General features: G+C 40.0%; 1 long non-coding RNA gene across 1 annotated transcript in view; it reads right to left on the reverse strand.

Annotated features, from left to right (window-relative positions):
• The window catches only part of LOC121929372, a 133,894-nt gene that overhangs the window by 41,374 nt on the left and 64,884 nt on the right, over positions 1–27,636 (reverse strand). The window contains exon 2 of the long non-coding RNA XR_006103660.1: positions 9,443–9,579. This is a non-coding gene — a long non-coding RNA (uncharacterized LOC121929372). The remainder of the gene's footprint in view (positions 1–9,442; positions 9,580–27,636) is intronic.

Genomic DNA, 27,636 nt, shown 5'->3' on the forward strand with positions numbered 1-27,636 from the left:
TATGCATGACGCTTGGCTGTTTGTATCATGAATAGCTGCACAGTGCTCCATTAGTAATTTTCAATGTTGTGCTAAAAGTGTTTGCAAGTGGTCATGTTATGAGGCTAAGGGCAATCTTTCTGCATATTTAGCTCACCTCTGTGCATTTGTCATTACATCTGTTGCAAATCTAAACTTTCTAAACTATATGTATGATTGTATGCCAAATTCACACACTTTAAAAAACGAGGACAACTGATGTTTTATTTCATGGGCTTTAATTGAGAAAGAGCCTATTTTTCTAGGAATCACTTTGTCTTAGTGACTTGAAAGACTGTTTTCTCCCATATGAGATTATCTGGGGAGGCCATTTTCTTTGTCCCTCAACTTTCACATGTACATCTACCAGGAAGGAGCCTTTTTTAGTGGCTGCTCCCAGGATCTGGAATTCCCTCTTCAGAAAGATTATCCTGGCACCCTCCTTGCTATATTTTCACAGGCAGTTAAAGACTTTTTTTCTTGTTTGAACTTTTTAATGGTTTCTGTTTTTAAAACAGATTTTAACTTTTGGTATTTTAATTCCATTTTCAACTGTTGTATGTTGTAGCTATGGTATTGTAAGTATGTCACTGATAAAAGATCTTGGCCAATAATTTAAACTCATTTTAAAAGGCCATTAAAATGAAATATATATATATCACATTCTAGTTAAAAACCCATTTGCATCAGACCTACAAGGGTCTGAGTAAACAAAAGTCTTCACCTGCCAGTAGAAAGATAGTAGAGAGGAGGCCAACCTAGCTTCCCATGACAGTGAATTATACATTAAATTACTGCAACAGATGTTGTTGTCGGGGAGCTTTCAATCTTGTGTTTGGAGGTAGCAAATAACTCCTTGCACATTGTCCAAAACAAAATGCACTCACACATTTCCTCTGTATTGCATGTATATGGCCTTGTTCCCACTATGGTTTAAACCAGAATGTGATTCCAAATGAACTGGTTTCTTTGAAGATGCCAGCCACAGATACTGGCGAAACGTCAGGAACAAACTCTTCTAGAACATGGCCACATAGCCCAAAAACCCCACAAAAAATGATCCGGTTTAAACCACCATGGTTCCCACTTAATTTGAATCACTGAAGCAATTCGGAAAGGGGGGGGCATGGGTTTCTACCCATTTAACCCAGGTTTTATCCATGTCAAAAAGAAACTGGTAAAATGGGGTGTTTTGGGGGCTGAATCGATTTATTTGGAAATAAATCCTGAGTCCTCCGTCCTCCTGGCCTACCTCTCTCCTTCCGCTCCAGCCTCTCCTCCACCCCTGGTATGGCCAGGAGGATGGAGGGAGGGATGGCGGGGAAGCCGCGGCTGTCTTGAAACTGGCGCAAACATAGTGGGAACCACACTGCTGAACTGGTTTCAGGAATTGGTGCAGGAAGCGAATCAAGAGGTAAGTGGGAATTAGGCCCTATATGTCACAAATAGGATTCCAACCTTTATCAGTGACACTCTGTTGTAAGGAACTGGTGGATTGTCACCAATGGGTTGTGTAGACAGATGCAGCCTGCAGTGCCATTGTTGAAAGCCAAAAGGTCAGGTATCTTTGAACAAGGAAACAGCATGCTTTGAGCTTGTACAATTGCATATCCATTTCAAAAGAAAAACAAATGCTTGTATTTTCAAGCAGATACATGTGAATTTGAAATGGGATATGAAAAAGGGATGCAGGGCATGTCAGAAAGATGGTTCTTCTACTTTGTCTTCCAATTTTCACATGTCTAGAAATGACTGACTTTTCATTTTCACCTTTTGAGGAATATTAAGCTGCTGAAAAAAAATTAGAAAGTAAAATCCCCTGCTGTACATTTTAAGGCATTTGTAAATTCCCTCATTACATTTGTCTCTTATCTTATTTCTTTTTCAAAAAAAAGATTTATAGCTCATCTCCCCAGCATAACCTCCATGGCAGTTTAGGTGGACTACAAATAGTACTGTACAAATTTAAAATAAAGCCAAGTGAACGTAGGTAAGATAACTTGCACTTTTAAAATAACATGTCTGAAATGCCTAGCAAAACAAAATCACACACACAAACAAACAGAAACACACAATTTTCCTGAAAGGGCATAAACTTGGCAAGCGTCTCACAAGAGAGAGTTTCACTAGCAAGGTATTACTGCAAAAAAGGCCCTGCTGTATTGCCACAACTCAAGCTTTATAGCATAGTTTTGTAGCGACCAGCCGCAGGAAAATTGTAAAGCCATAGATATTTTACCCAATCCCCTTTATGAAGGACTCATTTAAAGCTGTCCAGTACTTGGAAGACAGGGCGGGAAGAAAATCAACAAATTTGAAATGTGGTGCTGGAGAAAAGTTCTGGGGATACCATGGTGCTAAAAAGGCTAATGATTGTGACCTAGAGCAAATCAGGTGTGAACTCTCACTAGAAGCCAAAAGGAGTCTATAGTACTTTGGACATATTGTGGGTTATGTGACTCATTGGAAACTACAATAATGCTTGGTAAAATGGAAGGCAGTAAGAAAAGAGGGATACCACACAACAGATGGATTGATTCAATTGACGAAGCCAAGACCCTGAGTTTGCAAGTGCTGAGCAGGTGATGACTTTGAAGGTCTTTCATTCATAGGGGTCACCATAAATCAAAGTTGAGTTGATGGCAAATAAATGACTAGGAAAACAAGAGTTTGGATCCAGTAAGATTTAGAGTGCAGCCATTGAAATCAATGGGACTTAATAGTGCCTACTGTAGCTTGACCCATCACTTTCTTTGGGTCTTCTCTAAGCATGACAGAGTCTATATTCAACTATATCAGAGCCTACCACAGTACCATAAAATACCTGAAATACCTCCCTCCATATTTTCCTTCAGTGCCCAAATTCCTAGCATTTCATAGGTGAGACATTGAAAATCATTCATACCTACTACTTCTCTGCTGTGTTCACATTCTCTTGGCAACTCTGTCTGCTCCTTTTCTTTGGATGTTTAAACTGTATTTCTAAATGTTAATTTGAAATTTTAAGCTATTTCAGTGCTAGAAATTTGTGGAAATGCCCTCCTTTTCCTCTCTGCCTGGTAGCTACACATCTGGCCTTCAGTCAGTTTCCTTACTCAGGCACAGAAAAGTTGTGATTCAATGTTTTATTATCCAAAATTGGCAGCATTATCTATGAATGCCCCTTCCAGAGCATCAGAGAAGATTCAGCTCAACCTGCAGATGCAGTCTCAGTTCAGCCTCTCTCTCTCTCTCTCTCTCTTGCCAGAAGGACAGTAGTGTGGGAAATCTGGAAGGGTTGAGGCTGTACAAAAAATACTGAGGGGCCAAAGGTGGCCACAGAGCCATACTTAGCCCTTGCTTCTATACACATTGATCTGGGAGTAATTTCTCTTAATCTCAGGTTGGCTGGCTACTGAGTAGACATATATAGGCTGGCACTGCGCCCTTCTAGAAACAAAAGCCATCACTACTTGCCTAAAGGAATGAGGCAAAAATCAGAACTCATTTGAGATGTATTTATTTATTTATTTACAAAACAAAACACATTTCAATTGAATGCGGGGGACGGCAGTGGAAGCTGGGTTACCACCACCACCATTATTCTCCATCTTAAGGAAAAAGCAAATCCTATTTTGCCTGTCATTGCAATAAAGAGGGAGAGGAAGGGGGGGGTGCGGAAATCCTTTCATCTCGCCGTGAGCTGTAAACATCCCACTGCCTTGTGGGAGCGGGCCTCTGTTTCCCCATCCTGCGCAGAAGCCATTTTCTAATACTAATGTTTTATACACACATCTCCGATACAATGTGAACTCCCCCAACCCCAAAGGCAACAGGGCATTCGTTTATACTAAATCAGAAGTGTCACCCTTGGCAACCCACAGCACTGAAACATTTATTCGGCTTCACGTTGCTGGCACTTAGAATTATTTCTTTCATGCCTGATAGCCAAATTACAATATGGCAGGTTTCCCTGGAGCCACTGGATCATTAGTGCCAGCTCACAACATACTTTCAACTGATATGGCATCTCATGTACAGCTGCCAATCAAAAAATGGGGAATGCAAATGAAGGTGGGCCCATTGGTGTTCAATTACTGTACAGTAAGCTCCTTACAGCTCCGCTTAATGACTGGCAGTCATTTCGCTGAGTAGAAGGAAGAAGAGAGAACACAGGAAAAGAATTCCCCCTGGGGAAGCCAGTTACAAGCGCAAGAAGTTTTTACATTTGATTTCCATATTTATTCATTTCCCCCCTCCCTCTGTGTGTTTCTAAACACCAGGCCGAAAAAATACTTAGTGTGGCTTGTTATACAAATACATGAGCTTGTCAGCTGAGCCGACTGCCAAGGCCTCATCAGCTAAGAAGATGAGGGATTTCCCCCCACCCTCCCCAATGTTGCTTCTTGCAAAAGTGTGAAGTTTCAGCTTCAGCAAAAATGAACCAAGTATTAACCTTTCCAAAACAGCTTGTCTGTGGGCAATTTCTCAGGAGCTGAGAGTTGCTCTTTCACAAACCTGATAACCTCACTGCTTTCAGCAGTAGACAAATGAAGCTATAAGGGTCCTCAAGCCCTCCCACCGGTATGTCAGAGTTATATATTCCACCTCCTCTGCCCCTTTGAGCCTCGGAGTTCACATTATTTGTTGTTAATAGTTCCTATTGCTGAAGAGACCAGCTACTGTTTTGTTTAGAACCTGGCTTATCTCTTTGGCAGTTGTAGCGAAAGCTGATTGATGATTTTACTCTGTTTTCCAAGCTTTCCCCCTGAAAGATGGTTAATACATTTTTATAACTAAATACCCAGCAATGCTCTGCATGTGGAATCACAAATGTGACCTGTAAAGTAATATATAGGTAGAATAACCTTTATTCTAAATTTTAAACATAGAAATGATGAAAGGTGGAAGTCACAATCAAATTGGGGCTTCTATTTCCCATCTTCCTTTCTTAGGAAAAAAAAAGCTGTTAATGGTGTATTTTATGCAACTAATGCAAATCAGATGCCATTATCCAAACAAGAATGCAAAAAAAGACAATTTAGTACATACAACATCATCATTTAAATGTCAGGAAGTTGAGCCTTACTTTCACATTCCATGTTGTTCAAAGATAAAAGTCATTTGTTTTTTAAAAACCTCCCTGCATACCTGCTCATTATAAAAAAACTTATGTAAACCCTATTAGAAGGAACACATTAAAACGCAGGATAGACACAGCAGGAGTCAAATCTTGAAGCACTTACTGCTTACTGCAGTTGAGAGAATTGCCTATGCAAAGATAGTAGATCTTGAAAGCTGACCCCCAGGAAGAGAGATAGCAAATAGTATTTCCCCCCAAAAAATATTTTAAATGAAGAATATTCCACTCTTCTTGTAATTGCAGAATTTCCCACACCCTGCACATTCATTTTCATAAGAATGAACTTATCTGTGGCTGTTTTCCATTCTTATTAAAATGATCCTTCTGTGAATAAGATACTAGATTTTTTAAAAGAACACTTTGTTAAATAATGGGTAAATAAAGAAATTTACCTTGTGTTTTTTCAGTTTCACTGAAAATGATGGTGATGATGACAATGGCTACTGTTCATTTTTTACAAAGAAGACGAATTTACCCTCTTTTGTCAATAGATTTGACAAAAAAGAAAACACAGCCTGCTGTGTTTAAGAAAGAACCCAGCATCTTCAAGGGGCATAAAGAAACTTCTAATACTACCACTAGCAATGCTCAGCATTTAAGAAACTAAAACTGCAAAAGAGCTTCATAAAATTATGAACAATGTAGAGAGAGTGACAACAGATAAATTCCTGGCTTCTTTTTGTCCACCACCATACCTGTAGCCAGTGAACTTCATTCAGCAAGGGAATTGTTTGCTGCTGCACATGTGGTTGCACATAAAAGTAGACAAAGTAGCATCTGAGTGCACATTGCTTTTTTGCACTTTGATCATTGCAGTTTTACACTGCAATTGTACAACAGGTTGTCAGCCATGTGCATTAACCAGTGATCCACATATGTTGTGCTATGATGATATTCAGTAAAAGGGCTGCATAATATAACTCCACTAAAAGATACTATTCTAAATCGATGTAGGAATGTTGGAGATTATCACATTGCTTTTAAAGCACCTTATCCTGGATGGGATAAAGGCGCATTTAATTTTAAAACTGGTGTTATCTCACTCGTTGGTGGCTGCGTGAATACAACCCTTATGCAGCCCAGATCCCAGCCACACTTATCCAGCGGCTTTTCAAAAATGAGATTTTGCCATTTTTGAAAAGCTGCTGGATGGGGGTGGCTTGGATCCGGGCTGCATACTGGTTGCATTCGCCCGTCCAATAGTATCTAAGTAGTTCACAATGTGTAAGCTAATTGCTCCAACAAGTCATTTTAGTGACTCATGGAAGGATGCAAGGCTGAGTCAATCCTGGAGCCCTGGGATTGAACTCACAATCTTGTGGCTGCAGTACTGGCATTTAACCACTGCACCATCAGGGGTCCTGATGATAAGATGAGATAGCCAAGATGTCAAAGATCGGTTCCCATAATTTTAGGAGCACATTGCCTTTTCTGCTTTCATTTATTGCTTTTTCATCTGCTGTCTCTGAAGAAGTGGGTCAGTAAGCAGTGAGAGGAACAAGGAATAGAAGCAGTAATTCCACATACCGCCACTTGAATGGCAGACCTAATTGGAGACTTAGATGGAGCGGTAAGTGAATGGTCTGTGAGAACCAACCAAGGAAGAAGAAGAGGCCCAATCTGTAATGGAGGGTCTCTTGTCTTATTGCATGGTTGAACAACTGTTGGAGATTAGGAGACTGCACTGACAGACCTTCAAATTGTCACAATTGGGCATGGACAAGCCCAATTAATCTTCTGTTGTCCCACTGTTTTTAAAATGTCCCAGTTTTTCTTGTCTCCTTCTTCCACCTTCTCACTTTGACCTCACCTTACTTCAGTTGCTGCAAACTGAGTTCAAAGTACAAAAGCAGTTTACCCTTAATGAACTCAGTGAGGAAGAGGCGAGAAAGAGGTTAAATCTTGCTCTTTCCAATAAGCCCAGGCAAAATCAAATTGCTTTTAGGGTCAATTTCTAGAACACATTCAGTTGGAAAAGTACCTTTTCTGATCCAAAATATGGTCTGAGAGTCCCCCCCCCATACAGCAAAATTGCCCTCTTTCCCACCAGTGGTCAGTGGGAGCCATTTGAGAGCAAAATGGTTTTTTTCTGTGGATTTTAGGTAGCCTTGGTGTGAGGAGCACAAAAAGAACCATATTCTATTCCATTTTAATGTACTATTTTTGTATGCTTTTAATTGTACTGTTTTTTAAATGTTGTGAGCTGCCCTGAGTCATAGTTTTGGAAAAAGACAGGGTTATAAATAAATATAATAATAATAATAATAATAATAATAATAATAAAAACTATGGGGTGCACATGGGTCTTGGGTTGCACACCCCTCACCCCTGCTTTAGAAATCTTTTCACCCACAGTTGAGAGAAAAAAATCCTTTACCTAAAGTCAGCCAAGCTATTTTATGCATAGGAGGCAGAAACTTGTCAAACACCTCTCACTATCTCCAACAGCACCCCCAAATAATTAGCAATTAAATAACAATTTGCTGTCCTTTCTTGACTTTGGTAATCTGTACCTGAGACAACTGTCTAATAGTAGTCCAGGCTCTGACCATCATGGGCAACAATCATTGTGATGATGGTGAAATCTGTTCTATTTCTGCATCTTGACTTCAAATAATTATTAGTCAAAAGCATTTAAAAAAACACATAATGGGATTCACCTGACAGTTAGTGTCGTAGGGTGGACTTGCTCCACTTGCCAACCACCAGCTGCTGCTGTCACTCTGTTGGCACAAGTTATTCTGTGCACTGTTGCAGCTATGTCTATTGCTAGCTTGAGGTGCCAGGTTGCAAAAATCGCTAGCTACAGGGTGAGCTTATATATATACGGTAAAGCAACTGAAAATATCATAGAATAGCCCCAGTCTCCACACAGGGGATTTTCAGTTCCTCACAGTGGCAGTGAGAAACAGACACAAGGAAGCTATGAGGGATCAGAAAAAAAACACAAGTGAAAGTTTTCAAATGGAAGTCACATTAACCATTCTTGAAGATAATCTGCTTCAATGAGAGGAAGGAATGCTTTCATTTTAATATGATCACTTCCCATGTTCTATGAGGCCAGGGCAGGAAGGCAGAAAACAAAATTCAATTTCCAAAAAAGTTCTCTGGGGCCACATTCAAGTGGTGGTGGTAGTAGTGGGGTCAGTACCAAAAGGAAAAAGGCACCAAAAATGCCAATATATTTCAGTTTAAGGTTCTTAGTGCCAGTAACTAAGACCCTCTTCAGTCCAGCCATTAAGGCCGATCTGGGGGCAGAATTGGGGTGTTGTGTCCAGATGACACACACACTGACTCCGCCCCCAGGGTACCATAATGCTGTGTGCAACTCCACATGGCATGTGGCATCATGATGCTCCTTCGGTGATGCATCCATACAATGCAGCACCGAAGGAGCGCCACATAGCTATGGCAATGTGGCTATGGTGCCCTTTTGAGGGTGCAAGAAGGAGCCACTTTTTGTGGCTCCTTTTCACACCCTCAAAAGACCATATCGCGGCCACGGTGTGAGGTTGCCACGGCCCTCATCCAGCAGTCTGTAGAGCCCCTAAGACTTAGGAGAAGCAATTCAGACCCTAGAAATTGACCTTAGAAGAAAACTCAATAAAAAGCTGAGAAATGACAATGGAGAAAGGGGTGTGGCCATCTGGGGAACCCTAGAGGGCCAGACTGGGACCCCAGATTGAGACTTCAACCATATAGCTTGAGGTTCCCCACTCTTGAACAAAAGATATGTTAATAGCTACTGAGATACTCCACAGAAGACTTTGGCCCTTAGTGATCACTGGTTAAGGAATAGCTACTAGGACTGAAATTTTATTTGAAGTTGATGGAGTAGTGTGGCAATGTGAGAGAGCTCTCCTAGCACATCCCCAAATAGTGGGTTGGGGTGTGGAGCTGCACTTGGGTGTCATCCAACATCCTTTGTGGATTCTTATAAAACTGTTGCATAAGAAGGTGCTGGATACCTCCTTTTGCAATCTCATTAACAATAGTTATGTTACCATAACCTCTGGTTACGCTAATGTAAAGATCAGAGGATTCTGACTTGAATATCCTGTAGTACAGTTTGTCTGCTGGATCATTACAGTTTGTTTGCTGGATCATTATGATTTTGTCCACTTACTATAAGCCTCTGCCTCCACAACCTCCAGAATAAGCCACTGCCTCCACAACCTCCTTTAATTCTTTAATGTGCATATGAATGCAAACTGTGGGAATACACACACATACACACACAAACATCGGCCCACTCTATCATTTGGCCTCCCAACCTTTCCTACCATTAATCCATGAGCTTACCAGTATGCATAATGAGGTATCTACTGCAGCAGCTGATGGATGTTGTGGAGAAAGCAGCGGTGTCAACTTCAGTGTTGGAAGACACAGCTTTGTGTTCCATGTGGTCTCTCCTACACCTCTTAAACCAGCACATGGACCTTGAGTAAAGGAGGGGATGCTATTTTGACATCAGTGTTAACTTGACGTTCAGTTGTCAATCTGACCAAGCTCTGTAGGTGAAATGGGCCAGGAAACTTGTTTTCCTCAAGAAGGAAAATGTCTTGAGATACCCCTTGTTATTACATTGAATTTAGAAAATTAACAGCCACTAGTTGTTAAACCAGGAGCATGCTGTCATATAACGGAGAACAGAAAGTATAATTTCTCCATAATATAATGGATAAAAGTCTGTATTACTACTACTACTACTACTACTACTAAATAATGCATGTTCATTTATCTCTTTATGCCATAGGTCCAGGATCATGAAACCTTGACATCTGGAACTTGATAGGGATACTAAGGGGACCTCAGGAGTGATTATATTGGTTTTTTTAAATGGAGTAAACAATTCTAGTTAATAAAAACATGTCTATAAACTGCAGTATGATCTTTAGTCATTAGGTGGCAGACATCCCCAACCTTCCCTGGGAAGAAAGGTGGATTCTTGCTTTGAATACAATATGCATTTCTCTGCAGAGCCTGTAGGCAGCTCCATGCTATATTTCCCTCTCCAGCAGTGTTGCCAACAAGCCTTGAAGGTATTCCCTGGAATGTTTTACCAAAATCCAAAATCCCTGGAATTCCCCAATATTTACCGGAATATTCCGTCAAAATCCCTGGAAAGAAATTAATTAAATCCCCTGGATTCTGGGGAATTTCCTGGAAACTGGCAACGCTGCTCTTCAGGGCCCCCAGCTCTTTAAATAGTGAAACAAAGAGACATAGCTGATGGGAAAGGTAAATGAGGGGAAAAGAAAGAGGAAGGTCAGAAATAAAAGAGAGGAAAAGCAAAATTGCCGAGGAGAAAGAGAGTGGAATGGGATGGGGGGTAGCGCTGAGAGGTTTCTGACTCTTGGGAAGTTGGATACTGCTATCATATTATTTTCCCTTCAACTGCCTTGAAAACTTGTCTTTATTTTAAGCTGCTCCTTTCTTAATTTTCTCCATTAACTCCTCTTGAGTATCCATCTCAACTCACACTCCAACTCCTCTCACCTTTCTATCTCACTCTTCTGCTGTCAATTACTTTTCTGATTCACCTGCAGATCAAGAACATTCCATTTATAGTTGAACGTTGCTATGGAATTTTGCTAGCAAATCTTCCGAAGGCACAGCATAATACTTAAGAATTTGAAATAAGTAGAAAACAAAACAACAACAAAAAACCTGCTAAGGAAGGAATTACGGCTTTGAAAAACAGGACTCTGAGGGCACTGTAGCATACGCTGAAGTATTCTTTGTTTGTTCTTGTAGTTTGGGTTTTGTTAATGAAAAAATAAAATACTCGGAAAACTACAGTGGTGTCTTATAGCTTTTTCTGTACAGGCTGGGCTAAGGTAGTAGTCAATCAGTTCTTTGTGTCCCATTTGCTTGTTTTTATCCCAAAGTTAATAGGTTTTTCGTTAACAAAGCATCTTGGTGTCTAAGCCCTGTATGCATATCAAGCAGGCCAATATACAATCAGGAATTCACCAAGCCAAATCCAAGTTATGGGCTTTGTACGACTGCCCAGCAGTTGCTTAATGAAGTGTTTGTTTATACTACCCTCTTTGGACTTCAACATCTGTCTAGCAATAACAGATGTTTGCTGATAGGTGAGAACTGGCAAATTCTGGTTCCAAAAACACTGGGCCCGTTTGTAAGTTCCTATGACAGAAACAAAGCATAAAAACCATGGCAGAAACTAAGAAGTTGGGAAGTTAACAAATAGAGCTCCTTTTGTTGGATGAGAGGCTATGTAACTATAATATCTCCAGTGCTCTATTTTAAGATGCTATAGTTGAATGGTAAAGATCTTGTTGATAGGAAGCTAACTTCTATAATAAGAATTATGCACCTAGGAGAGTCTGGAGAGGTCTCAGGTTAGTTTATTTTATTTTTATCCCGCCTTTCTCCCAAAAAGTGACCCAAGGCAGCTCACAATATAAAACACATTAAAACAACATGCTTAAAACAATTAAATATCCTAATTAAAACACTAGAAGGTTAAAATTTAAAACATAAAAAAGTTAAAAGCATAATTTAAACCAACTTCCCCAATAAAACCAGGCTTGCATGATTTAAAAAAGCAGGGAGGGGGCCAACCTAGCCTCCTGTGGAAGGGAGCTCCACAGAGTGGAAGCAGCCACCAAGAGGGCTCTCTCTCATGTTCTCACCAGGTGAGCCTGAAACAGTGGTGGGACCGAGAGAACCCTTCTTCTGAAGATCCTAGGGCTCTAGCTGGTTCATATGGGGAGATACGGTTTCTCAAATAGTCAGGACCTAAACTGTGTAGGGCTTTCTAGGTCATGACCAGCACTTTGAATTGTGCTCGGAAACGAACTGGTAGCCAGTGAAGCTGTTTCAATACAGGAATTATATGCTCCCTATAACCAGGCAGCATTCTGGCTGCGGTGTTTTGAACCCACTGAAGTTTCTGAATAGTTTCCAAAGGCAGCCCCATGTAGAGTGCATTGCAGCAGTCCAAACAGGATGTAATCAAAGCATCTGTCACCTTAGCCAGATCTGATATCACAAGGAATGGGCGCAGCTGGCACACTACATTTAACTGTGCAAATGCACTCCTGGCCACTGCTGAAACCTGGGCATCCAGGTTCAGAGTGGAGTCCAGAAGCAAATCCAAGCTGTGAGCCTGAGATTTCAGGGAGAGTGTAAGCCCATCCAGCACAGGCAAAGCCCCAATTTTCTGATCTGCCTTATGACTGACCAGGAGCACCTCTGTCTTGTCTGGATTAAGCTTCCATTTGTTTGCCCTCATCCTGTCCATTACTGACAGCAGACACTGGTTCAGCACAGAGATAGCTTTCTTGGATTCAGATGGTGCTCCTGATCAGTCATAAGGCAGATCAGGGAATAGGGATTCAGCCTGTGATGGATGGCGTTACACTCCCCCTGAAATCTCCGGTTCACAGCTTGGGTATGCTCCTGAATTTAGATCTGAACCTGGATGGCCAGGTTTTGGCTGGAGCCAGGAGTTCATTTGCACAGTTAAAATTAGTGTGCCAGCTGCACCCATTCCTTGAGAAGTCGGACCTTGATTACATCCCGTTTGGACTATTGTAACATACTCTATGTGGGGCTGCCCTTGGAAACTGTTTGGAAATTGCAGCGGGTGCAAAATGCTGCAGCCAGGTTGTTGACTAGGGCTAACTACAGGGATAATGTCACTTCTCTGTTGAAACAGCTGTGCTGGCTATCAATCCATTTCTGAGCAGAATTCAAGGTTCTGGTTTTGAACTTTAAAGCCCTAAATGGCTTGGGTCTAGACTATCTGAAAGACCACATCTCCCTATACAAGCCAGCCTGGGCACTTAGATTGGCAGGAGTCCCACCATCTTTGCAGGTGCTATTGGCAAGGACTCAGGAGAGAGCCTTCTCTGTGACTGCTCCCAGACTGTGGAACTCCCTGCCACGTAAGGTCAGGTTGGTCCCCTCCCTGCTCTCTTTCTGACGGCAGCTGAAGACATTTTTATTTAGGTAGGTGTTTGGTAGGGATTTGATTAGATGTGGTGTGCTGTTTTAATGTTTAATGATTTTTACTGTTTTTAACTTGATTTAATTTAATTATTTAAATTATTTAAGTATTTAATTTTTTTAAACTTTTGTAATCAATGCTTTAGCTCTGTCTTTTTAAATATATTGTAACCTGCCTTGAATCCCACTGTGGAAGAAAGGCGGGATATAAATCCTTGAAATAAATAAATAAATATTTGGATGAATCATCAGGAAATACCAGTAATCTCCAGAAAGGGCTAGGGAAAAAAAATGATGTGCCATTGCTTCTGGTCAGAGTTGACTATGCTAGGCTAGGTAGACCAGTTGTCCAGCTCAGTATGAGGCAGCTTCCTGAGATCCTAAAAGTTTCAGCCCTTAACAGATTAAATGTTTACACTTCCCCTTAACACTAGCCATAAAAAGCAAATCAAAGCATTTTATAAAGGAACTCTGAAATACTAGGCAATATTAAATAACTTAGGATCTCTACCTTCTGGTAACAGAATGACTCCACTTATGGGCAATCCAATGTTGGGGGATCATTTTGTCCTCCCCACACTACAGCTCATCCTCCTGAGCATGACTCCTTGCAGTGTTTTTAAGGGGCCTGGAAGGGCTGCCGTGTGAAAAATAGGATGAGGAAATATGTTTTTGCCTGCACAAAATCTGGATGGTACCTTCTGCTTAACTCTGTTTTTCAAAATTAAGAGACCATTAAAATGTTTGGAACAGATAAGGTGGGAAAGAAGATAGGAGAAAATGGTTTCAAGAAAATCTAAACACTCTAGAGGATGAAAGAACTGTGATAAAATTGTCCTTCAGATTAAAAGAAACAAAGTGAGGAGGGAGGAGGGAGAAGAAGGAGGGAAACCCTATGCTTTACAGTGAAGAATGGCATGAAAGAATACTAGCATCAGTTCCTCTCTCCCAAAGGAGACAGCCAACTGGAGTGGTGTCATTCCTGCTTGACCCATCATCTCAACTCAAACTTGCCAGCAAAATGGTAGCAGAGTTAGCATATCATCTGGAGAAGTGCAACAGTGCAGAAGATTCTGACAGCCTTAAGGATGACTTCTCTTTTTACCAACTTGCCAACGGTTGACAGTGTTATGAAAGGGCCAGTAAACACAGCAGTGCCTCCAATGCTAGGGCACTGTTCTTGGTGAGAGGAGACCAAAGCCTTGGGTAGTGAGACTGAGGTCAATTTTGCTCATGTCTAGAATGCCCAGATGCACAAATTGAATAAATCTCTATCAGAAAAGCAGAAGCTGCCAAGACACAGTCTTTTTATAGAGACTCTTTGTGCTAGCATCTAATGGTCAGCCTCATCTGAGCCATTGCTTATCAGCACATATAGAGTTTGGGGTATCAAATTCTTGCTCAGTCATTCAGCAAGTTGTCTTGTGCATGTTATTTTTGCTTTGTTCTGCTTTATCTATTTGCAAAATGGGAGTGATAGGAATTAGTCTGTGAACAAGGTAGCTGTAAAGTTTTTAGTTCCTGTCTGACTGATATCCCTGAGGACACCCCATAGTTTCCTTTATTGTCAATGGCTGCCATTCAGTCGTATGGGTATACTGTGCCTGGGCACAGTACTGAGCTGACAGTTCTATATTTATTCAGTCTTCATAAGATGCCAGGTGCTTGCTATCAGAGGTGCAGGGTGTTTCTATTGGCAGATTATGCTACACCATTATTTGCAATAGATAGATAGATAGATGATAGATAGATAGATAGATAGATAGATAGATAGATAGATAGATAGATAGATAGATAGTCGATAATAAGACTTTTTCTGATGCAGAAATAATAGTGTGGTTTAGTGGTTTGAGCATTTGACTATGACTCTGGAGACCACAGTTTGATTCCCCACTTGGTCATGGAAACCCATTGGGTGATCCTGGGCCAGTCACAGGTTCTCAGCCTCAAGGGAAGGCAATGGCAAACCTCCTCTGAACAAATCCTTCCAAGAAAATCCCATGAGAGGTTTGTGTTAGGGTTGCCATAAATTGGAAATGACTTTAAGGCACACAACAAATTTTGTACATTTTTTTTATCCAAACAAAGGTGGGGAGACTGGGAGGGAAAGTAGATTTTTCAAGAGGTTGGGTAACCTTTAGGATCATTTGCACCTATATACACCAATATAACAGGAGAACTCCAGTGTTCAGTGAACTAAGAGCATTTTATTTAGAAAAATGCAATTGCACACACAACAATAGCTAATCACACAGACACAGCATTCAGAGCAAACTTAGATGGAAATACAGAAACAGGATAGTGGATTTTTAGAATTTTGCAGTCGGGCAATAATTACTGTCTGATGGGGTGGCTCATACTGGGGGGGGGTCTGAGGGTGGCACAGTTTCATACATAGAGTGCAGCTTGGGACAACTGTATGCACACAGTGAGTGTGGAGGGGTATGCCGGCTGTGTGTAAAGAGGCTAGGTTTTGAGACCAATATTTATACCTGACAACTAGTCTCTGGGAGTGTGCTTGATGATCTCTAGCACTGTAATAAAGACTAGATGGCTCTACCAAGAACAGACAGTGGGATTATGGGCTGGTTGATAGATTTGACTTCAGTTATAAAAACAGTGATTGTATCGAGACAACCCCAGGATGACTGGACAGGATGAGGTGGCTGGGAACACAGCACAGGGTAGGCTGAGAGGTTGGCATACATCTTTGGGTGCAAAGAGATACTTTGTCTCAAGGTGCAAGAGGAAATGCAGACAACTTGAGGGAAGGAAGTAGCACTTAGCAGCTTTGATTGCATTACTACCTGGCTTGTTGACATACCGGAGGTCTCACTCCTTTTCTCCTGAGAACCTGACCTAGTGCTCCTAAAGGTCATTGTGACCTCTTAAGAACATGCTGGCTCCAGATATGAAATATGGGGGCCCAAAATCCAGCATGGGATATGCAGGATGTGCTAACAACATGTTCACTCAGAAATATGCTGGAGTTTGGTTCCAAGATCCCCCATGTATAACAAAATCTGTGGATGCTCAAGCCCCATTAAATATAATGATATAGCAAAATGGTGTCCCTTATAAAAAATGGAAAATCAAGGTTTGATATTTGAAACTTATACATTTTTTGAACATTTTCAAACCGTGGACGCTTGAATCCATGTACTGTATAAAAAATCTGTGTATAAGAAGGGCCGACTGTATTCAGTTATGCTTATTCCCAGGTACACATTCATAGAACTGTAACATCAGTTTTTTTTTATTAACATGAGATAATGAGTACCCTAAGCGTAATTTTTTAAACAAGCCTTGTATACCTTCTTATTACAACCCACTTTTAATTAGCAGCTGGTGAGAATGTCATTGGCTCATTTTTAGATCACAACTTGCCAAAGATCACAAACAATCTTCACAAACAACAGGGAAAGAATGAAAATTAACAACAACAACAACAATAGCTGAATGTCGGAGAAAGCAAAACTGATCCATTCAGGTAAAGGGCTTTAAGTGCCTAGCTCTTAAGAGTGTGGCCTTTATTCCCTTTGTATTCAGCTGTGTTTGCTTAATTAGGGTTTCCTCTCTAAAAAGCATCAATGCAAATGTTGAAATAAATCAACAAATAAATAAAACAAGGGAGGCGCTTAACCCCATCGGTAAATTCATGCATTTCTACTGACACTCTTCAGCATGTCACATGGAAACGTGGATTAGCATGCCACAGAGAAGCTGGGAAAAGCACCTTCAAACTCATACATCTTTTTTCGCTTTTCTTATTCCAGTGAAGAATGGAAGTGGATTTTGGAGGATTTCTTTCCCACATTTCCTGATCCTTGGCTGACGGTATCCTCTGAACCAGGAATTATGATTAATAACCAAACTCTGGTCATTCTCAATTTCAAAACAAGCCAATTTCAAACCATGGTTACTGAAGCTGGCTTGTTAACTATTTAGCATGTGTTGTACACCATGATTACTGTTCTAAATGACACAACAAGGTGGCTTTAAGGGGAAATGACACCCAAAGTTTCAGAATTCCTTCTTCCATCCTGTGGGAGGAAGATAATGAGGAGGAATAAAGCCCTTCTGTCTTGATGTGTGCCTCACAAACCATGCTTTAGAGTGTGATATGTGATCAGTAGAAGCATTTAAATACTATCCCCCTCTGCATGAATTACTGAAAAAGAGGTTTCCAACAGCAAAACTAAGCATGCAAATTAGATCTCCCTTTCAAGTAGGCATACCTAAAATTTCAAACTTAATTGACTTTATAAAAAGCAACAACTCTTGAGCTGGGTAGCATACATGAAATAGAGCATTTCTATTTAAAATCCTTCAAAGATATGTAGATGTCTGTTAAGACAAGCAAACATGTCTTATGTCTCCGGAGTTCTGCTACCTCATCATTTTTTAAATTGCATTTTGTTTTTGTTTCATGGCAGTGATTGTGACTCTGTGCATCCTTAGAAAGGCTTTGCTTCAAAAGGGACATTTTAGACATACAGTATGTGTTTCATAGACTAAAGATGAATCTATCCTTTTGTTTGGCATGAGTTTGCCTACTACCCTCTATCAATGATCATTAGGGAAAAAAACTTCTTAGAAATAACCTTTCCTTTTGTATAATCTGGATCTGGGGAGAGAAGAAGAGGTAGGTGGGAAGGGGGGGGGTCATAGATGAGCTTCTTATACACAAAATAAATAAATAAATAAATAGGTCACAAACAAGACCATTTTGGAAACAGGTATGTGAATCAAAAGGGAAGTTCAAACCAAGGACCAGGATGCTATATGACAATAAAATAGCATATTTCAAGACCAGGAAGGAACAAAAAGATAGAAGAGACGAAAAAATGAAGGATGCATGGAATGAAGAGCATATGAAGACAAACCCCAAATTCTAAAAAGGAAGGTAGAAGCTACAATAAGAGAAATGGGGGAAAATAAATAACCACAAACAGATGGTATCCCAGTCTAACTACTACAACCCACACTGACAGAATCAACTCCAATCCTAACCAATGTATGTCAACAGATATGGAAAACAAAATGATGGCCAACACATTGGAAATGATCAATATACATCCCCATCCACAAAAAAGGAAACACAAAAGGCTGCAGCAACTCTAGGATCATACCACTAATCTGACATGCAAAAAACAAAATCATGCTCAAAATTCTGCAACATAGATTTCAACCATATACGGAAAGAGAAATCCCAGAGTTGCAAGCACGGTTCAGAAAAGGAAGAAACACTAGGGACTACATTGCAAACCTGTGATGGCTGATGGAGTGCACCGAGGAATTCCAAAAGAAAATCAGCATGTTTCGACTACATAAACCATAAAAGGCTATGGAATGCCCTTAAAGACATGGGAGTGCCACCACATCTGTACTTAGGACCTTGAAACAGTAGTACACGCACTGGTAACTTCTCGTCTAGATTTCTGTAATGCGCTCTACATGGGGCTACCTTTGTACTAAGTCCAGAAGCTTCAGCTAGTCCAAAATGCTGCATCCAGATTGGTCGCTGGAACGTCAAGATCAGACCACATAACACCTGTATTAAAATCTCTTCACTGGCTGCCAATTAGTTTCTGGGCCCAATACAAAGTGTTGGTTATCACCTTTAAAGCCCTATATGGCTTGGGCCTCTTGAGGGAACGCCTCTCCCTACACAATCTGCCCCGCACTCTCAGAACAACTGGGAAGTATCTACTTGAGCATCCTAAAGTGAGACTAACAAGTACTCACCAAAGAGCATTTACAGCTATGGCCCCCACGCACTGGAACAATCTTCCGGAAGAGATTCGACTCATTTCTTCTTTGGATGCCTTTAAGAAGGCATTGAAAACCTACCTCTTGCGATTAGCATACCCTCCTGAATCCCTAGAAAGAATATCTCCCCTAACAGAAGTTACCTCAAGATGTTAATTAGGAATGGCACACTGCATGTTTTAGATAGACTATTGTTTTTATACTCTGCTTTTAAGAATTATCGCTAGAACTACTTGTAATTGTATTTCTATCCTTAGCTACCTTGCATTGTACTTTTGTTTCACATATTTTAACTGTAATCCCACTTTGATCCACCAGGAGAAGCGGGAAATATAAATAAAATGAATTATTATTATTATTATTATTATTATTATTAGGGCAAGAGGCTACTGTCAGAACGGAACAAGGAGAAACTGAATGGTTCCCAGTTGGCAAAGGGGTCAGACAAGGCTCTGTCCTTTTACCCTATCTGTTCAACTTATATACAGAAAATATTATATGCAAAGCAAGCTTGGACACAGACGTAGGGAGAGTGAAAATAAGAGGAAGAGATATCACCTATCTAAGATATGCAGCTGACACCATACTAGTAGCTGAAAACAACACAGAACTAGAGCAACCACTGAAAAAAGTCAAGGAAGAAAGTGCAAAGGCAAGCTTACTGCTGAACATAAAGATAACAAGAATAATGACCATGGATAATATTCACAAATTCAACCTAGACAATGTAGAAATAGAATAGTAAAAGAGTTTCCATACCTTGGATGAAACATTGATCAGAACAGGGATTGCAGCCAAGAAATCAGAAGACTGAGAATGGGGAGGGCAGCAACGAAAGAACTAGAAAACGTCCCAAAGAGCAAAGATATAAAACTAAGCATGAAAGTTAGAATTGTACAAGCAATTGTATTCCCCATTACCATGTATGGATGCAAGAGCTGGACAATTAAGAAAATGGATAAAAAGAAAAGAAATTCATTCAAGATGTGGTACTGGAAGAAAGTCCCGAGGATAAAGTGGACCTCCCCCCCCAAAAAAAACCAAAACCAAAACACAGAAACCAAATAAATGAACAAATCAGGCCTGAGACCTCCCTAGAACCAAGATAATTAATCAGGCTATTGTATCTTGGCCACATCATGAGAAGACATGATTCATTAGAAAAGACAATAAGTCAGGAAAAGTGGAGGGAAGGAAAAAGAGAGGAAGACCACACACTAGATGGATGGACTCAATTAAGGAGGTCATGCGTATGAATGTGCAAAAACTAAGGAAAGTAGTTGAAGATAGGGAGTCTTGGAGATGTCTCATCCACATGGTCGCCATAAATCAAGATTGACTTGAGGTAGTTAACAACAAATGTGAATTATTCAGAGCTTGGGAAGTTATTTTTAAAAGTAACGTAAAATGCAAAGCACTCTTACAATTTATTACCTTTAAGATTTCAAGGAGAAAATAACAATAACATGTTACATTACTTGCTACTTTTTCAATGGTCCATTGCATTGCTCACTACCTTTTGGAAAAGGATGGCATAAAACATGTAAAATTCTGCTAAAATATCTCTAAAAATGCTCTGTCTATGAAATAACAAGAAACATGTAAAATGTGACTTCTTAGCATCCTTAGTAACAAAAATTTGTTACAGGCCACAAGTTCCTTATGATGTGTTACATCCAGGCTCTGGAATGACTGTATGCTTATGCACACTGAAAAACAACTCTTTAAAAAAGAAAAACATGTGGTACTGGTGACTTCACCCTTCCCTTTTTGCAGGGGATACATTTTAGAGCAGAAAATTTAGTCTGCACACAGAGAGGCATTTCATTTTGTTTAGGGCAGGGATGTTGAAATGGATATAGAGTGGATGGTATCCTGAAAGATAACGTGACTTTGACAATGGCTTCTTGACCTACTGAAATAAAATAAATGGTCTTGCAAGAAAGATACAGGATTCCATGTGCATATCAGACCTAAGGCTATGAAGATTTTCAGTGTAGAGGTCAATGGATCATGCTTCAATTATAAATATATGAGGTCCTAAAAATATCAATCAAATTGCCAATAGCTTTACTCATTAGCTAAACATGCTGAATGTCACTAGCAGGCTTGCTTCACACAAAATATGACAACCCTATGTATTTGGTATGCAAAGTCCTTTTCTGGAAGAAATCAGGCGATTCAACTTCAGTTTCTACAACTGGCAGGTGGTACAAAGAATATGGATTGGACAAACTTGGAATAAATATTACATGCTGAATTTCTTGCTTATATTTATGTCTGATGTACTTCTAGCTCCTCCAGCTTGTTACAACAGCTCCATTGTTTGCTAGTTCATTTCCAGGTACAAGTGCTGGCTGTGACCTCTAAGGCCTGATACAGCGCAGGTCTATTCCACATGTTGGTTAAGCAGATTCTGAAAGCTGTAGTTCAGAAAAGTCATTTTCTCCATATCTGATAGAAACAGCTCCTCAGTGCAGATATTTGAAGCCAGTGCTTTGCTCTGGTGCCACAACACACTGCAGTTCCCAGAATCCATAGCAATGAGCCATGGCAGTTAAAGTGGTGTCAAACTGGATTATTTTTGCAGTGTGGATATAGCCCTAGAAAAGAAAATTATTGGGAGGGGGGTGCCTTTTTTTAAAAAGTAAAATCAAGAGTTGTTGGGGAGAGGATATTCTAATGAAATTCTCATCAAATTTAAGCATTTAGCCAGCAAACACAATTTAGTTATTGGAAAAACCCATTTAAACTATTGCACGAGATGTCTGATAACTTCTCAAAACCAAGTTCTGGCAACTGTACTGTCTTGTTGGTTTACATGTTCTTTTTCCTCCAATTGTTTTTCAGTTTTCTTTGTCTAACTACATTGGTATTGTCTTTAGTTAATATGTTTAATCCAGTGTTTCTGTGTTTTGTCAATAGCTACCATTTCAAATAAAAATACATTAAAAACCTTTGTGGTGGGGGAGCTTTGTTTAGGCTAAAATATGTGTGTATGAGAGAATTGGCAATGAACATTTATAATTCAAGATTCATTTCTATAACTTTTCTGAACATCAGTAATAGCTATATTTTCACTCATTATCTAAAAACACTGAAAAAATAGGAGAGGAAACAAAATGACAGGTAATCTTTGGCCCATTACAAACGGGCCATTTTGTGCGTGCGGAGCGCGCACTAGGGTTAGAAAGGGGTGGTGCTTCCGCACCCCCTAACCCTAGTGCGCGCTCCGCACGCACAAAATGGCAGCAGCCGTTCCACACGGCCGCCGCCATGAGGACGTCCCGACCGCGTCGCCTCTATATGGGGCAGCGCGGACGTGATGTCCTCGCTCTGCGCCAGGGCGCATAATGTGCCCTTTCCGCGGAGCAGGAAGGAGCTCCGTTTTGGAGCTCCTTCCTGGTTTGGTCCGCTGGGTGCAGCCTTCAGATGTTCAAAACAGTTCTCAAAAATCTCCTCCTCTGGGGATGAATTGGGAACGGAAGGGCAGAGAATGGAACGAGTGAGGGACTTCCTTGTGTGCAGTAAAATGCATCCCCCACTCGTCCTCCATTTGTTCCTGGCCCCTTCTATTCCATTCCCATCCCTGCCTGGAGCCCATGGTGCGATAAAGTTCTTGATCTCTAGAGTTGTAGACCAACATTCAAACCACTATGCACATTGGCTGTCATGTGATCATGTGGTTGCTTAAAATATGGCTCAGATTTTGCCACATATTTTCCTTTGTCTGTTTTTCAGTAGCCTTCAGAGGTGGGAGGCTAGAAGCATTTTCCAAAGAAAATGTAAATTGTGAGAATATCCATGTTCTCTTCTTTGCTGCTGCTTCAGCACTATTTTCTCCCCTCTCTTTTCTTTTTTTCATCCCATTGCTACCATGACGGAATGCGTCCACAAAACCTCTTTACCACAAGAATATGGGGAAAGAAATTCATGTCATGGTGACTTTTTGGCCTAAGAAAAAGTTCTGTGAAATGGCCAATATTCTTGATAAACAGGGATGAAGCTGTTGACTTTTCAGCAAAAAGAAATTTGCAATTCAGTCAGCTTTCCTTACAAACTCTCCTTGCTTTTTGCTTTTAAGTTTTGTTTACACTCAGCATTTTTCTCTACTAATTTTCACTTTCCCTTCTGTAGAAACCTTGATAAGAGAAACCTCCTCGCTGAATATTCAGTCATTCAAATTAATAGCCATTTGCTTGGAATGCTATTACTCTCCCCCCTCCCTCTTTCTCTCTCACACACGTATATTTCCAACCTCTGTAAATCCAGGAGGATCAAAAGTTCACAGATTTATTCTGCTGCAATTTGTATATCAACCCCAAAGAGTGGCATGTCTTGCTTCTGTTCTAATGGGACAACAATTGAAATGATACATTTCATTTTCGACTGACAATGAAAAACACCAAGTAATATACTAAGGCTAAAAATTATTACTGGAACTTATGAGCAAGTCATTTCCTAACAGCTTTATTTCTTGCTTGCTGTCTTATCAAAAGTGCCCAGGATTTCACTGAAGTGAACTGTTCTAATGAAAAAGAACATTTGATGAACAAGCATGACTGCAAACTCAATTCCAATCCTCAATCATTTCGGTTGGGATGCACGGGGGGGGGGGGGGATAGCGGTAATCATCCACATGGGCACTAAAGAAAATGTCCCAGAAAGAAGTCCTCAACATAACACCACCACAATCCAGCACAAGCAAGCTCCTCAAAACATTTCAGTGAGGAATGAAACACTATGCAAGGCAAGAGATAATTGTTCAGAAGGTGTGGCTACAATGGGAGAGATATGAGGTGAGGAGAAGTCCTTTTCAATGGTGGCATCTGATTTATGGAATACCCTTTCTAGACAGATGAAGACACCACTAGCAATTTCAAAGCACAAAGAGCAGACCCATTGAGTCAGTGGGAATTTGGTTTGTCAGTACTTCATGGCTAGCATCCTGTTGGTTTGTCCCAAATAGAGGGGACCCACTGGGTCAGTTAATGGATGGTGAGTCAGTACATAGTGAAATCAAATTGATTCAAGAGGTATGCTTTAGTCAAGGACAACAACAGAATTTAGGTTAATTTATGTTTTATTGGTCCAATAAAGGTAATCTGGCTGGGGTTTTAGGCTTTGAGAACAAGTTATGGTATTTTTGCCCTGAGTCTTTTAATAGTTTGTTGTTGAAAATCTGCTTTTTAGCCTGGTTGTTTTATTATTTTTGTCTGTCTCTGTAACTGTCTTCTAGTTTATGTGAACTTCCCAAGAAACATGGGGGAAATAATAAATAAATATTGAGCTGTACATGGTTCCCATTCATTTCAATGGTGGTTTCAGAGTAAAACTAATATCTTAGAGCCAAATTAGGTGTCAGGCTTAGCATGTCCTATAGAGATGGAAATACCCACAAGGGCTATCTAGGCCATCTCTGCCAGTGAAGGAGTCCACAGCTAAAACATTGGTGAGGAATGGCCATTCAAGCTGTGTTGAAAAAGTGCCATTGTGGAAGAGTCTTCCAAGGTAGTCTGTGCCATTGTTGAATAGTTCCTACTGTCAAGAAATTCTTCCTAATGTTTAACTGTAATCTCCTTTCTTGTAATTGAACCCATTGGTTAAAGTTCAAACGGGAGAAAACAAGCTTGCTCCATTTCCCACATGATAGCCCTTCAGAAATTTACAGACGACTATGTTATCACCTAGCTTCTCTTGGTTCAACATACATGACTCCATCAACAGTAACTTGAGGTGTGTCTACATGGACCAAATGAAATGGTCTCACCTTGTCTTCATGGTGAACAGTTTATACTACTTATGGGACAATTCAGGCCAAATCCATGCCATTTCAGCACCACAGGGCTTTAATCCAGAGGGAAAATAGTGGATTTGAATTGGGTGGTAAATCTGAATATTTATGTGTGTGTGGACTGTAGTGGGGATGGGGGTGGGAAGAGTTTTTTGGTGGGCAGGTTGGGTCTGGCAAGCCTGGTATGTGTCACCAGGTTTTTCTACTTCAGTGTATGTTCAGTCATAAAATCAGTGGTGTGGGGATAGATCAGGTTACCCACTGCCTCTTGCTCCCCCCTCCCCTGCCACCATGTTTTTGCCAACTGAAGCTTGCCCATATTTTTCCTCACATCTTACAACTTCAATTCTATGTGTTCAAAAGCTCTTGGGAACACACCAAAATAAGCATGTAGTGGTTTGGATTCAGACTTTGTCAGGTTAAGTGACACTGCGTTAACAAAAATCCTTAGTCCAGTCTATTGCATGAGCATCAATCTCCTTCTGTCTAAATTGTATCCAGACATACAGGTTTTTTGCAGTAATAACTATTAGTTTACCCCCCCCCCCCTTTCACTTCTATGACAACTATTTCTTCTTGTATTGATTTGGGTGATATAATGCCTTCATAGGGAAAGGCATATCATTAGCTACACTGATAGACACACAGATACATGATTTTTTGGTAATGTGTATAAAATATGTAATATAAGAATGTTTTGCTTATTTTGGAGAATGTGTTCTATTTCCTGTAGTGAGAAGACTGGCATAAAGCTAATCAGGGGCACCAATTCCTTTTACCTTGACCATGTGCACTCATGCTTTTCAGTCTTTAGTGACCTGACAGCAGTACATTTCATTATCTCCACTGCCTTGAGGACTAGAAACTTTGCTGTATTATTTTAAAAACCATGAAAAATGACATTCACAGAGATTCTTCTTCCAATTATTATTATTATTATTAACCTTTATTTATGAAGTGCTATAAATTTACACAGTGCTGTACATACAAGACCTAAATTTGCATTAATAGAGGCGGTTGGCAAAATATACAACTCAGTTTATATGGTATTGTATCAACACACTTAAAAGTGTTCAAAATTAATACAACCCATTTCTTTTGAAAGCAGGATATATATATATATATATATATATATATATATATATCACCACTGTAAAAGCCAACATATTAATTATTCTAGTATGATTATACTTCCTCATGGTTTTAAATTTAAATTGTTCTAATTGTTTTGAATTGATTTTATCTCTACATTTATCTCAAAGATCCTGTGAGTTAGGGTAGGATATAAATATTTCAGTAAATAAAAATATATATTTTTTTAATACCTCCATGAAAAAAAAATTGCTTTAAAAAAAAAAGAAGAAAGATAGCAGAGCTTTTCATGATCCTGAATCCCATGCTCTGCTTCTGCAGTGTGATTGTTGAATTGTTTGATGCTGAGCAGGAAACTCCCTTCAAAGTAAAAGACAATGCCCCAAAGAATGACAAGATCTCCTATAATACCTCTCTCTCTCTCTCTCTCTCTCTCTCTCTCTCTCTCATCTATCTATATCTATATCTATATCTATATCTATATCTATATCTATTAGTTCTGCCACCACTGTTGTCTGCCATACTATATCAGAGACGGTATACAGTTAACACACTGTGAGTCTTTCAGACACATGGAGAAGAACCCAAGCAAAGCCAAAATAAACACCACAGGAAGAACTGAGGCAGCTTACCACAAGTGTACACTTGACTGAGTTGTTTTTGTTCATCATCAGCCTATGGAGTTTCCCCGAGAACAAAAAAACAACATAGAGAACTGAAGAAGTTTGCCTTTCAAAGGATTCAGAGCCACAATACGATATTTACTGTATTTATTGCCGAGATCAAACCCGTACACGGATGTCACATTTCTCAAATTCCATCAGAAGATCAGACAAGAAGTCTCTGGAAAAGGACATTACAGCTAGAAAGTTCAGAGCGTACAGACTTGGAGGGCCATTCCTGTCCCATTTTCTGTCATGAACCCTGAGCCTTTGTTGTCTCCGCAATGCTGATAAATCAATCCATCAAAAAAAAAAAATTTTTTTTTCCTCAGTGAAACTCAATCAAGAAAGGTCATGTCAGCGGGAGAGGAACAGATTAAATTAGCATCAAATTAGACATGGAAAGTGAGTTCTGTCAAAATCATCACAGCGCTCAGCACAATTAGAATATGTTAATTATGCATTTCATTAAGGTAGTGCTCTTTGAATGTGAGATGAAATGTCAGTGGTGTAGGCATCCGAAAAAAGGAAGATTGCCAGGCACAACTTTCTCTAGACAATGTGTGACACCTTCATTAACATCAAGAATCACAAGTCTGTCTTGACTTTTTTTTTGTAAAGTATTAAACCATTAACTGTTTGCTGGCTCTTACCACTTCTCTTCCACCTCCCCCGGGCTTTCCCTGCTTTTGACCAGCATATTCTTTAAAAGACACTAAAAGTCTGATGCTGCAATTGTCCACTGTGCCACCAAAAAGATTGAGCATACATCTAAGGACTTCTCTCAAGCCCCACTGGCCCAGATATTTCTTGGGATGCAATGATTGTGCTCAACATAGAAGCAGAAGTAGTTTTGGAAGAAATGAAGGCTAAGGGAAACAAAGGAGGAGAGAGAAGAATAAGGAGAGGAAAGAGTGGATCAATGTTATTTTGGCTCCAGCTGGAAGGTATAATCTACCATGAAGGAGGAGGGTGGGTGAGAGTGATGAGATTTATAAAACCTCTAATTTGGGGAAATTATTTTATATATCAAAGTACATGTTTTTGACATCTTACTGTAAGTTGCTTTTCAAATCATTAAGAAGTAGTCCATGGTAAAGTGTGAAAGGGAAAGGATGGGATAAGAAAGGAAAAGGGTGATACTACTTGGAGACTCTGAAGTCAGAACAAATTGCAAAATAATAAACTCTATCCGTCTG

The sequence above is a fragment of the Sceloporus undulatus genome, chromosome 4 (assembly GCF_019175285.1).
Source record: "Sceloporus undulatus isolate JIND9_A2432 ecotype Alabama chromosome 4, SceUnd_v1.1, whole genome shotgun sequence".
NCBI lineage: Eukaryota > Metazoa > Chordata > Lepidosauria > Squamata > Phrynosomatidae > Sceloporus > Sceloporus undulatus.